At 40.9% G+C, this 14,779-nt stretch overlaps 1 protein-coding gene across 1 annotated transcript in view; it reads right to left on the bottom strand.

Annotated features, from left to right (window-relative positions):
* Positions 1 to 7,656, bottom strand: part of MYO3B (myosin IIIB) — a 382,767-nt gene extending 375,111 nt beyond the window's left edge. Inside the window, exon 1 of the mRNA XM_063429713.1 lies at positions 7,589 to 7,656. The gene's annotated coding sequence lies outside the window, so the exon portion shown is untranslated. The remainder of the gene's footprint in view (positions 1 to 7,588) is intronic.
* Between the last annotated feature and the right edge of the window lie 7,123 nt (positions 7,657 to 14,779).

The raw sequence follows: 14,779 nt of genomic DNA, 5'->3' as shown, positions 1-14,779 counted from the left end.
AATAATCCACAAAAAAAATCATGAAAAATTCACATTTTATTGTAGAAAAAAAGTTAAATGAAAACTCCAGTGCCAGGAAAACAATCCGTTTACCTGGCACTGCAGGTACCCTCTCCCTCCCACCTCCCATCCCAGGTAGCTGAAGGGGTGAAAACCCCTTCAGGTCACTTACCTGAGACCCCGCCGATGTCCCTCGGCGGTGGTTTCGGGTCGGCGTCGCTCCTCCTAGTGCTTCCGTCAGCCAGTGGGCGAGACTGATCCCGCCCGCCGGCTGAGGAAATCTCAATAATTACACTTGCAGGGTTAAGGGTAGTGGGAGTTGGCACCCAGACCACTCCAATGGGCAGAAGTGGTCTGGGTGCCTGGAGTATCCCTTTAACTGGCAGGTCTGCTGCCACACATCCCTATACTCAGCAAACTGCAATGCACTGTGTGTTCTGACACCTTTCAACCATGGCCAGCATTAAGTTTTTCAGCAATTTGACTTACAATAGCTCTTTCATGTGATTGGACCAGATGGGTAAGCATTCGCTCCCCATGTACATTAATGAGCCTTGGGCCCCCATGACTCTGAAGCTGGTTCACCAGTTGGCATTCCTTGCACTACTTTTCATAGATACGAACCACTGCAGTCATCCAGCCATCACTATTTGGCTGGTGTGAAAGTCACTCAGATCTTTTCGTTTGCCCATTTTTCCTGCTACCAACACATGGAATTCAAGAGCTGACTGTTCACTTGCTGCCTAATACATCCCACCCCTTAACTGATGCACTTGTAACGATATAATCAATGTTATTCACTTCACCTGTAGTTTTAATGTTGTGGCCGATCAGTGTATACCAAAGAAATATTAACCTGTGTTAAATGTGAATAGAAACCTGTTATTAGATTGTAGTCAAAATTTTATAAATTTTATAAATAAGAGTCCTTACATTGGCTTCCTGTATCCTATATGAGTCAATTCAAAGTGCTAACCCATACCTATAAAGCATTGAACAATTCTAGCCCCTCTTATATCTCTTCACAGATCCATATGTATGCCCATTCTCAATCTCTCCGCTCTGCCCGTGACTTTCTCCTGTCCGCTACTCGCACCCGTACGGCCAATTCACGCTTGCAGGACTTCTCGTGGGCGGCTCCTATGGAATAGCCTGCCCACCTCCATCAGACTCTCCCCTAGTCTTCAATAATTTAAGAAGTGCCTTAAAACCCTTTAGTAAAGCTTATGGCCTCCCAGAGTAACCTCTACCTCACATACCTGTCTCTTGCTCTATCCTAAAGGGCGGCACTCTACTCTTTCCTCCAGCTCTGCTTTACTCCCACCCTATATGAATGCTATTTCCTGTCCTATTGTGTTTTATACCCCACCTCCTATAGACTGTAAGCTCGTTTGAGCAGGGTCCTCTTCAACCTATCGTTCCTGTAAGTTTTCTTGTAATTGTCCTATTTATAGTTAAATCCCCCTCTCTTATAATATTGTAAAGCGCTACAGAATCTGTTGGCGCTATATAAATGGCAATAATAATAATAATAATAATAATAAAAAAGAGTTTAATTTCACCACAAGTCACAGTTCAAAAATAATACACACCGCTGCTTTGAAGCTATGACCATTTGGCTAGAATTAAGATTATTTACAGCACGTATATGTGATGTTTACGTGATCCCTACATGAAACTGTGACACATCTGGCAATTTTTGAGAGCTTCCTATTTTTGATATACACTGGAATTCTTTAGCAAACCTCTTTTCCTACAGGATTTTAGCATCTGAAAACAAATATTTTAGCTGCTAGATAAACATTAAGAAAATGGATATTTTTATCTATTTTTTTTATTCAGAGAGTTGCATCTGTGGGTTCAATTTACTTTTGTCACTAAATCCCTAAAGATCTATTTAAAACACAAATGTATATTATTAAATAGTTTCAATATATAAACAAATTATCTCAAAGTGCCACGCATTATATATAGTAAATGTTATTTTAGTTATATCAACCAAAATTTTACTTTCTAAATATTAGAGTGATCTAGCTCAATGGGAGCACAAATTTAACCTACCTTTAATGGAATCAGTGTCACATCATCCCGTTAGCACGTCAATTGTAATTATTAGTTTTGTAATTTCTATTCCAATCCAGATCCTTGGATTTCCCTTGTTTAATCATGCCTGTACCTCTGTTCTCTGATTGCAAGTTATTCTGCACAAATGCAAATGTCTGAGCCTTCTTTTCTTACTTTGCTAATTGCCAAAAGACTGAAAAAGAATCCACTACTTTGTTATACTGTATTGTTTCAGCACACGGAGCTGGAGAGAGATCATACGATCCTTTTAAAAAAAAAAAACAACAACAACAATGGTTCACCTTGAAATTTGACATGGGTTTTCTCTTGCATTCAAAACTTTAGCAAGCAGACTCCTATTCCAACGCAACTTGCAAAAAGTTTAATTTCAGAGAAAGATTTTACTGCGCATTGTTCGGACTACATTTGAAAGTCTGGAAGGCCGCGTTAAGAAGCATGCCAAAAAAACAGCTGTCAGTTTAGATTTCGACTGCCTCAATGCACCTTGGCCAAAAGTAGCAGGAAGTACATGTCTGAATCTTGTGTGTGTGTGCAGAAGCCATCCGCCAGTCACCCTCTCAAATTGTCGTCAATATTACTCGCTAGCACAGCGTCCGCACATCTTTAGGAGAATTTAAAAAATCATTTTGAGTTTTAAAAAAAAGGTATTTCTGATGAGCCTTAGATAACATCTAACGTACCTCAATAAGGTACATTTTCCACAACTCTGCAAATAAATACTTGGTGAAATCGGTAATTTGGAGAAGAATCCCTGAATTAGCAAAATCAGTAACTGCTGACCCCAGAAGGACCACGTTTATGTTGTAAAAGATACCAATGTCTTTTTTTTTTTTTTTATTCTTTATTTTACGATTGACAGAATTTACAGGTACACAAATGTTGCACAAAAGGTATTGTGTGGGCTTATGCAAAAGCCAAAGTGCGAACAGATAAAAAAAAAACAAAAAAACATTGTGATACAGAGAGGCATATACAGGTAGAGTAGTTATCTGGTAATGCAACGTTATTTTTCTGTAAGCGATTCTGTTCTGACAAGTTTCTAAACATTTTAAACAAACCAAAACAAATATAAACAAGTTTGAACGTATGGTCATGTGGCACGAATGTCTTTTAACCATGGAATTTTCTCTTGTTCATTCCTCAATAGCTACACACACTGATGGTAATTTTAAGATGTCATAATAAAGATGTACGTTTTTAACATACTGGGTTTGTCGTACATGGTTTTTTAAGACCTACCTCAACTAGTCCATTTTAATCCTATAGCACTGTGTTTGATTGCGTTGCTGACGTATTGATTAGAAAAAAGATGATAGGAGAATTTACATACTGATATATTACATGAAGCAGTAATCATCTCTGTTTTGTACCTAATTACATAAAAGGCAAGTTAGTTGTTTAGTCACCTATTGCAATATGCTCACATTTAATTGCATGGTTACAGTTGGATAGCTAATGTTTACAAGTATAGTATAACATACACAATCATAATAAGCATAGTATAGCGTTTTATATTATAGTAAGTGTAGTATAGCATTTCATATCACAGTGATAGCAATCATAGTAAGTACAATACAGGTGCCTTTTACTCAGTACAGTCATGATCAAATGGAGGATATCAGGTTTCAAAATGTGCTTTGCAAAACCGCAATATATATGTCATAATGTCAGGGCATAGCCGTTGCTTTGGGGGCTGAAGCCCTGGGTGTGGGGCTCTTGAACCCGGGATCTATACAACGGGTGAAGGGGCTGATGGATATTAGAATATTTATTTATTTTTAATTTTACGTCAGTCAAACTGCACCTCAAAGCAACAGTCTATTATAAAAAGAAAACATCAATAGCATAGTGCTCCACCAGGATATTTCTGGCTATGTTTCCATCAGCAGTACGATGTTCATGGGTAGAGAGGAAGAGACGACTTAGAAAGGTTGGATATGTCGTGACATTTCCCCACCTCTCTATTATTGTACCAGATGTTTCTGTGCACAAGGATGCATAATGTGGTGTGAAAAGCACAAACCTGGAGCTGTGAGCAATGTTCAAAATTAAATGATGTGTCACCATTAAATTGGATTTCTATTTGGAAAGAGACCATAGTATCCATTTCCAATGGTTAAACATGACTGAGGACTCATCATGTTGAAGACATTAAAGGGACCCTGTAGTCACTATAACCAGTTCATCTCATTGAATGTGTTATAGAGCCTGGACCTTTTTTGAGCAGTTTAACACTAAATACGGGTCCCTGATATTCTCATCCAATCCCAGTTGCCCACTGCAACTCAGGCTAATGCTTCCTCAAACAGCACAGAGTGGATGAGATACTCTGGACTCTGGTTTAAAACTTTAAAAATTGTTTAACTCTGATTGGAAGAACGTCATCAGGGGCCTCCAGACACTAAAACCACTACAATGAGATGAAACAGTTGCAGTGCCTATCATACTGTATCATGTGGATGGAATGTTGGTATGTTCACTTCTAGGTGCATTCTATGGTGCAAACACTATTCCTTCACAATGTTCCTGTATGAGTGGTGGTAAAGCCCCTATACACTTTACTAAACAGGATACTTCTTTTATATACTTTATATTACCCAATCCCTTTTATATACTTTATATTACCCAATCCAAGCAAATAAACAAATAAAAAAAGTGTATAAATTATTGGTTTTTTTAAGTATCAATATCCCTGCATAGCAATTAATACAGAAGTATGGTTTGATTATAAGTTTAGATGTTATTGATGTATCACATGTCAAAAAAATATTAAACATATATTTTTTTATGAAATGTGCTTGGTAGTTAAAGGGTTAACCATCCAATCCCTACTAATCTATTGCTACAGTAGACGCTATTACTATGTTTTGCGTATTACAGTTTGTTTAATTCTAATAAATCCATCTAATGTTTGCCAGCACTTAGACAATAAGTATAGTTAGTGATACAGCGGACATGGATTATTACAGATTAAATGTCTGGTTTATAACACAGTTACTGCCTGTTTGATGTAGTATCTGCATTAAATAGCTCAGTGGGCTAATGCATCAGCAGAATCTGTTCTAACCCTTGGGTTCAAATCCCGGCAGGGTTGACTTCATTAAATTGGGTGATAGTAACAACCCCTGGATGTTGGGCTAAGGTAACCAGAGTAATCTGAATGTACCTTTCCTGGTTAAATACTTTGTTATTATTATTAATATTGTACTGAGAGTACCTAGTAGTTAAAACAGAGGGACTTCTTCACTAAACACTGAATTGCAGTAAAATGAAAATAGATTAACAATTTATGCTAAAATTACCAGGCTGGGATTATAACTAAAATGTGCTGTTTTTTTTTTTCCAAATTTATTCTCCAATTCAGTATTCAGTGTATACTGCAGTGTTTAGTGAATAAAACAAAAGTACTTGCAGGCAAGGTTACCCGCAGCCCCATATATAGCTACCACAAGCAGGCAAATGGGATTATAACTTGCTTTTTAAAGTGGGCAACCCAGAAATAACGATTCCATATACTAATATTTTCCATATACTAATATTTTCTAATATTTTAATAATTCTGGGAAGTTAAAACTCAGATTGGGGGGAGGGGGGGGGGGAGCGGGGCTTGGACGCCATTCTGAACGGACGCAGAAAACATGGGCTCCTGCCTAATCTTGGCTTAAAATCGACTTGAAGGGTGACAAACGCCCTATTACTGGACTAACTCACACTGGCAAACTCGTTTAGCACCATACAGGCAACACTGGAGTGAGATCCAGAACTCCACACTCTCAAAGTCAAGCAGTGGCGGCCATCTACGTGCGGCCTGGTGTTGCCTTGGCGGGAGAAGCGGACGATCTCTCTGACCGGGGTGGACCAGGTACTCTTCTTTGTAAATCTATAGTGCCCCGTACTCCCCCCCTCTGGACCGGCGGGGGTTTTCCCGGTCCCCATCAAGCAGTACTCATTCACCTACCTATGGCTCCTGAGCGAAGCTTGCAGAAAAAGCCCCCACGTGGCCTACCTAAGATGGCTGACAGCAGCGCTGAGGCAACGCACGAAACACAAGAACCGGCACAGAGCTGGGAAGAGGGCTTCACACGGGCATTCAATGCCATATGCCGGAGGTTCTGGCGGAAGCTGAGGGAACGGAGGAAATTATCTGCAACGATGGTCCAGGTAACTCAACCTGATGGCAGAGTTCCTGCCCGGAAACCCCCAACTAGTCTGAGACCGAAACAACAACAGCGGGCGGCACAAGGGCTGCAAATCCGAGATCTTGCGCCGAAACCCTCAGCAGGTCAGAGACCCAGGCGGCGGCAGCGAGCAGCACACGGGCTACACACCCGAGATCCAGCACGAAAACTCTCAGCAGGTCAGACACCCGAGCAGCGGCAGCGAGCAGCACGTGGGCTGCATACCAGCAGAGTCCATGGCCCCCGGCAGACCCAAGGACTTTGCCTTATCACAGGAAGAGCAGCCTACGACCAAGAGAATAGGTGTACTGCAGCGGGATGCAGAATACCAGTGGACCCTTATTACCGTTTGCGCGGCCCTGATCCCTGCCTACATGCCTTGGGTATAGGGTGAAGGTACCAAATATCCCACTGCTCACTATAGCCCCCCTGCCCACTTTACCATGTTCTTACACTAAGCGAGCTAAGCTAAATAGCCATTGGTGGTTTCCCTAGCTAACAATACTGTGCAGTAGCCTACCCCTTACTAGCACTGTCCTCATGTTTAAGTTCACGACTATACAATTGTTTATAGCTGATACAGAGGTCTATGTTACTATAGGAAAGTGAAGCATTTTTGACACCTCTCAACCTCGCTATGCTTTTTCATGTATATTCTTGTATACACCAATGGGATGTGTCACTGTATGCCTGTCTGTTATAATTTGCACTTATACATCTTGCGACTAAACCACTACGAATGCAGAATAACCATAAAAAGTGCAGGTACTAACGTACTCTTGATTATTGGAAAAAACAAAAACCTACATGTCCCTAGTTTTAAGCAGCATGTTTAGCTTGTGACATCACGACTATATTGGTATGGTGAAAATAGCGTAGTTAAGCATTAATTGTTCTATTTACATTCATTTTTACTCTAACGTTCTAACTGTATGGTCAAGCTTGAAAAATATATATAAAAATGTGCAAACTGTAATGCCACTATCTAACTCTTGCAACTCTTACATAACGCTGTTGTGGCGTCTGTTAACTCTCAGTAACCAACTGCACTACATAAATAAAAAAACTAAAAAAAAAAAAAAACTCAAATTGGTATAGGGTCTGCCAAGATTGAAAAGGCAGGCAGATTGTTATATTCACGAAAGATTGAGTTTTTAGGAATTCAAATTAAATTCAAATTTAAAAATCCAAATCAGTTATATTTCAGTTTGGCTATTTTATATGACATTTGAACTAATCTTTGAATTCCCAACAATTCACCCTAAAGATTATAACAGAATCCAGAAAGTCATGCGAAGAAGAATTGCTTAAGGAGAGCAACTTACCCAGTTCTTTGCTGCTGAGGGCTTCTATTATCTTCAAAATCTGTAAAAAGAATTGAAGATTGTTTGGCCTGCACAGTATCTGACTGTATTCTTTTCTAACAGTCAGAGAGTAAGCCAGCCTGTACAATGCAACCTAATAAATAATTCCACAATGTCCAAAAAGATACTACGCTAAGCGGCAGAACGTTAGATTTAAGATTAAAACATACAGGTGACTTACCCGACATAACTGCGATTTGACCAGCGTCTGCTTCTGGCCAGAGAGAGCAATAAACCCGGCAGCTGATAAAGATTGAATTATTAAGCAGAATTTGAGGAGCCTGAGAGTTCTGATGAATGAAGGGAATGGAGAATCGAGTAAAGTGTGTGACAAACTCCCCTTTTCAAGTGAGTTTGCCACGAGTTCTTGGAGGGGCCTGTTTGCCAGACTCCTGCCCACAGACTATGGACCCTGTGGAAAATAATGTAAACGTCTCTGTTCGTGCAATTGGAATTATATGGTTCATTTACTGAACAACTGCACGAACAGAGACCACCCTGGAGCTTGATAACACCTATTAACAACTTGGAACGTTTCTCACCGCAGTGTTCTAATTGTTCGTCTGGGTGGCTGCAATTCCTATAGGCAACCACGAGGTGGCGGCCATCATGTTCGCATGAACGCAGGCAGCGGTGTTTTGGCATAAATCTCCTGGAACTAAAATCGGCTACAGAAACTACTGAACACCGCTGGACTTCCATCATCGCCTGCGTTCGGTTTTATATAAGTTAGAAGAGCACTGTTCGGTGGGATCATTCGTCTGGATGAAGGGAACAAGATAACACTATTGACTCTGTTCGGTAGTTTGTTTGTTTTCAAACTACCGAACTAGACCGACCGCAAGCCCTCATTTTCTGGAACTGTTTTGGGCGCGGGGCCATGCTTGCGGTCGGTCAAATAAATAACTTCCATGGAATTTCTGAACCCCTGAACTGATCTGGGTGATTTTTGAATATGTTGGTCACCCAGATCATATAACTTTTATGTGGTTGTATGTGTTTTAGAGGTAGGTACTTTTTGGGGTTTCATTAAATTGTATGTTTTTCTGTGCTTGGAGAGAATTGGGTTAGATTAGTACCGTTCCTGATTTAATTATCTCCCAAGCACAGAGGAGGGATTCTATTGTTTGTGTATGGGAGTGTCTCACTGTATAACTCTGTTTTTATTGGTTATTCACTTTGTGTCCCTGTGCCCAACAAGGTCCACCTGGGTGTCACCCTTGTTGGGAAACTTGCATAAAAGGCCAGTGTGCCTCAATTAAAATGCTATTCCTCTCTTGCAACTGTCATTAGTTTAATACTACCCTTACCTTTTGTGTCCTTTTACCCCATTCCCTCTAGCATGTAAGCTCATTGAGCAGGGCCCTCAACCCCTCTGTTCCTGTGTGTCCAACTTATCTGGTTACAACTACATGTCTGTTCGTCCACCCATTGTAAAGCGCTGCAGAATTTGTTAGCGCTATATAAATAAAAATATAATAATAATAATAATATTCCAGCCTACACTCTAAAACTGTGTGTCGTCCTGTTATTGGAGGTAAAGAAGATTTACTCCTGTGTCTGCTGTTCCAGCTTGCAGGGGATTCAACAGGGAAAGTCCTTCTAAGGACTAGAGCTAATTCCCCATTTGGCTCCAGCAAGGAGCGGATTCAGGGGCCCAGTCAAGCCACAGCGACTGTGGGCAGAAATGCTGTGGTTTGTCCCCTGTTCCAGCTAGGAAGCGGTCCTTGATGTAGGTACCAAGCCAGGGTACAGGGAGCTCTGTTACAAAGTGTTTAAATGGTATTTGCTCTTCTGAATGTTCCTCAGTTGTTGTTTTTTTTTAATCAAACATTTTCTTGAGGTTGAGGAGACTTTGAACTTTGCTCTTCTCATGGAGTTACACTGCTCTTTTGGTTCACAATTTGTAACGTAGTGAGATGAGCATATATCTTCTGAAGATCAATGTGTTCTGTCTTGCTACAGACTTGTCAGAGTGCTCACGATGAACCCTGCCCACTACCAAAAGCGCCAGCAATGGGCTTTGGAGCATCAGAACTGGACAATGGAGCAATAGAAGAAGGCTATCTGGTCTGATGAATCAGGTTTTCTTTTAGATCAGGTTAAGGGTCGGGTGCGTGTGTGTCGTTACTTGGGGAAGAGATGGCAGCAGGATGCGCTATCTGATTTTAAGACCTGCTAAGGAACTGATGATTGTTATTCTGTCCTGTAGTAAAATCATTGAATTCAAAGAGGGTGTACTTTCTTTTACCCATGACTGTTTGTCTAAACTGTGTATATTTGCATTATATTTTTAAGTGTGTTTGAAAAGCAACCTGTACACAAAAATGCTAAATGATATGTTTGTTTATATGCTAGTTATGCACCCCTTGCTTCATGTAAAGCTTATGCTAATATTTGTTCATCAAAAAGTGCTCAGTATCAAAGGGGTTAACAAGACAAGCGAAATTTGACCCTAAATCCACTCATTTAAATTTCTGGCATCAAGAATCGCCAAGAAATAAAAGATGTGTGTACCAATATACGGCACAATAAAGAATGAAACTATAATAGACACTAATTACTCGCTTTTTTCATTTAACACTAGTAGTAATTCATTAATCAAACGACAAGTCACTATATTTCCTAGTTGCACAATTATGTTCACAAAATAGAACTCGTTTAGTAATCTGGCTAATATGATGTTCCTTGTAAGATTCTTTTTATTCTGAATGATATTCTCTGTGTTCTATTTTCTTCACTGTTCACTATCAGGTATTTCATTTTTGCCTTTTAAAGAATTTAATATTTAAAGGAACACAACAGGCACTATTAGAACTTAATCAAAATTAGGTTGCTATAGTGCCAGGAGGTCCAGGCACTGGCTTATCTTTAGGGGTTAAGCCATTCATTCGGTTTAAACCCCTTAGTCTCCTCTCCATTTATTGAGAACAGGAGGTTAGAACCGCAGCAGGCAGGGCTGACTCCCCAATCATAAAAACTGCTTAAGAAAAATGGCTGACAGCGACATTTTCATTTTTGGCTATGTGACTGTTTTGTTTTTGTAAGAACAAAATCGATAAGGTTTTAATGATTTTTTATATCATGGTTTGATAGAAGCAACTCCTCTAATACAGAATCCGATAGAACCATTACAGATTAAAAGTAGAATTGTGGCATAATTAGATTTTTCCTTTGCTTTGGCTTTAGCAGTTGGATTACGTTTTGAAGTGCAGCAAGAAAAAAATAAAATAAAGAAAAGAAAAAGACAGAAACCCATCAATTTTTTATAATTTAAAAACATGATCCTTCATTACCTGCCCAGCATGACATTTTGAAAGGAATGTTTAAAAATGGTAAACGTCAATTCATGCACTTATCTTTATACCGTCACAGCACTTTTCTTTCTTAGCTATTCCACTCAGCAGGAAATATTTTTCTGGAACAGGATGTAACCCATTCAATTTAATTTGGCTCGGCTTTTTATGGACATCCCACTTGTATCTGTACTTCAAATGTACTACATAACAGCTTTAGAGAAAGTTAAAGGGAAAATCTATTTTAGAAAAGTCATCTATTTTTCGGCTTATGTTAAGATGCTAAAAAAATCTGTATTAAAGTGGTACTGTCATGCTGAACTTCTCTTCCTTTCAGAATCTGTTCTACTTTTCTTCCTATCTGATGTCGTTTTTTGTTTTGTTTTTTTTAAGACAGTAGGGACTACGTTGTCCTATTTATTTTTCCCAAGCTTGATCTTCTTTGACCATACGAGGAGCTTAAGTCCGCTCCATTCCTGTGGTCAAAGAAATGTTCCCACAATACTCACCCTCCTCCCGTGTTCTTGCGTTGCTTCATTTGCCATTCGGACGTACTTTCATTTAGACTAGTTCGCCAGCAAATTCACTGAATTTTAACAAAATGTGTACAGTTTGTTTATTTGTCTTAGGATGAAATTCATGCTTTTTATTTGGTTCGAAATTTCATTCGAATTAATGAAATTCCGATCCGATTTGTCCCACAGCTGCATCCATGGTAATAGGCAGCTATCTACTAAAAGGCTGAAAGACCAACATTGGTCTTTCAGCCTACTTTACTAACATTAAGTAAAGAGAGTAGTAAATAAGAGAGTTTAACATCTCCATGCTGTCCCTACTGGCTATGCCATGAGTAGGGGCATGTCTACTTAACAGTGAGCAGACCCCCCCCAATCCAAAAAAGTGCTCCATGGTGGGGCACCTATTATAATAATTAACGGTGGGGGGGGGGGGGGGAGACATAGTGTCCCCCACAAGCGGGGGCTTTTAAACTAAACAGGGTATCTAGGGACTCTCTCTGGTCCCCACCCACCACTCATGACAAAAGAGTGATAAAGAGGGGGTAACCTACTGCCGCCCCCCCCGACACTAAGTGAAAAAGGGGGGGACCTACTGCCCCCCTCCCTTTGAGTGGCGGGTGGAGGTCCTAAGGGACAATGGATAGGGAGGACCAACCGCTTCCGATCCCCTGGCCACCACTCATGAGTGGCGGGTGGGGGCCTTAAGTATCAATTGGGGGCAGGGACCTACTGTCTCCCCCACCTGCAGGAGGCAGGTGGGGTCCCTTAAATGACAAAATGGGGGGGGGGGGCTACTATCTCCTCCCCATGCATGAGCGGCAAATGGTGACCCTAAGTGACAAAAGGGGAGGGGGACCTACCACCCACCCCCAAGCTCCCATCCATTAGCAGCAGGTGGAGGCCCTTAATAACAAGGAGGTTGGGAACTACCATCTCCAACCCCTCTGGCCCCCACCCACGAGTGGCAGCCCGTGGCACCGAAATTCCATCTTCATTCATTCGTTTGAAATCTCTATGCATTCATACTTCTTTTTGACGAATTTAAGAATAGCTTTAATTCCCATCCGAATTTCGGACAATGGTATTTCAGGTGAGTGGTGGTGGGTAATGCAGAAAACGCCCAGTGGGCCTCAATGGCCTTGAACCTTTCATCTCCCCTGCTGGCCCATGCAGAGCCAGCCTTGCTGTAAGCCCTCTCAGGTTGGTGAGGAGACCAAGGATCTCCCTCACCGGCCCGCTGGCACTTAGTTCCAGCAGAGTGAGGGAAGGAGATGGAAAAGGATCAGCGCTCTAAAAACCAAACACAAAATGCAGGCCATTTTACTTTTGTATTTGTTCTTTTATTTTCTACCTGGCATCCATTTTATGTTCCAGTGAGGATTACTCCTAAATAATGCAAGGTGGGGATTATATCACTTATGCCTTGAACAGTGAGCAGTTAGTCTGCTCCACTAAATGTGAGTAAAAAAATTATTTCATTCAACTGGCATTTTTTATTTTTTTACACAGTTGTCTCTTAAATTTCTTTTATGGTCTACATATTGACGAAACATCTACCTAACAACATATCATCATGTATCCCTAAGTGGGTATTGTACCACTGCACGCAATCCATACTAGAGCTGGTTATAAGCTCTTAAAAACGTGAGTAGAACTATATTAGACTTTTTACACTGGTATTATCTATCTCTGGGATATATTTCACTTTTAGTTTTTCCTTTTGTTTTTACATGCGGATGAATGCCCTGATCTGACACGGTTTTAGAAGAACCCTTCCGGACATGTTTGAGGCTATATCTTCTGGTAAGTTTTATTTTATAATAACTTCTTATTTTTTACATTGGATTTTTTATATTAGTATCTATACTTTGTCTATTCTGTTTTGGCACAACCTTATCTCCTCTTTTGTTTTGAGGGAGGGAAGGGCCTGTGAATCTATGTGTTCCTCCCGCGAACAGGCAGGTCGGAGCGTTGCCCCACGTTACCACGGCAATGCTCCGATACAGTGCTGTGCCTGCAGGACAGGAGAGTCAGCCTGCCACTGCAGGAGCTGCAGGCTAACGTGAACATGCCAGCACTGGACAACCAGGGCTTGCAGAATTTTGTCCCCCCTCCCTGGTAAAATTTAAGAAGGGAGGAGGAGACATTATGAATTTTTTTTTTACAGACATTTTATTCTATTACTTTTTATGTTTTATTATCTTTTATCAATAAAAGTACTATTTTTATTGGAGCGGTTTGGTGGTGGATTCCTGAACACCATATCCTTAGTGGGGATACCATCACCTACGCCTGCGGGACAGAGTAAACCTTATTTACTCTACTAAAAGTGAGTTTAACCATCTTTAATTTATTTTGCTCTCCATACGGTGTATACTATTTTGGTTTATTTTTTCTCTTCCACTTATATCATCATCAAAAAAAAAAAAATACCACTAACACCGAACTTCACTATCAGTTCCCCATTTTCATACTCCAAGGATAGTTTGGGCGCTACACCTCATTCGTGTATTCCTCACTGCTTCTCCACGGGACAAGAGACCCCGGTTTTTGGTGACTAAGCTGCCCCTCTGGATTGTTTCAGTATCGGAAGAGCGCTGAATACCTTGTTTTCTTGCTTCTTTTTTTTTTAAATTCTTTATTTTTGTGTCAACACCGAATGCGGCTCAAAAACAGTAGAAGGCCCACGCAGGGGCCGATCATTGACATATAGTACATTTCTTTTTACATAGAAACAAATAAGTGTGTACAGCATATATCATTTCTTAGCGCCGTTCGGTGTTGTTTTTAAATTTTAAAATTGTAGGGCACTTTAGGCCCTGTGTTCGAACATGAACATAAATTGAGTCCAGTCAATGCAATACTTGGCAAATTAACTTTTCTTTTAAAACCTTACAAGTTTTGTGCGGTTCGGGTGTCCGCGCTTCAGGGTCAACATTGTTGTGGTCGTGTGTGTCTCACTCAGAGCGGTTCTCATTGGTGTGTACCGGTTGTGTGTGTTAGAGCGTCTAGCTTGGCTTCAATCTGTCTTGGCAGCGGACGCCTCGTGGGTCAGACCCCTTTGGTCATGTACAGCTGTGTCCTCGTCAGGCGATCTCCCCTGAGGGGGCGATCACCTTGGAGGTGTCAGCAGCCTGTTTGTGGTGTTCGTCTCTGACGTGGGGTGAGTCCCCGGAGGACCGCCTGTCGGGTCATGTGCTTGAGTTTGTCTAAGTGCCATCGTGGGCTATCATAGCCTTAAGTGTTCTGCGCTAGATAACCTTAGTTTATTGCCCAATTGGGTTGCTCTGGGTGACTCCCTTTAGCATTCAGGTAGTCGTGAAGGTCGGTTTGTCTGT

Source organism: Pelobates fuscus, chromosome 8 (genome assembly GCF_036172605.1).
Source record: "Pelobates fuscus isolate aPelFus1 chromosome 8, aPelFus1.pri, whole genome shotgun sequence".
NCBI classification, from domain to species: domain Eukaryota; kingdom Metazoa; phylum Chordata; class Amphibia; order Anura; family Pelobatidae; genus Pelobates; species Pelobates fuscus.
This window is presented reverse-complemented; position numbering and strand designations above follow the sequence as displayed.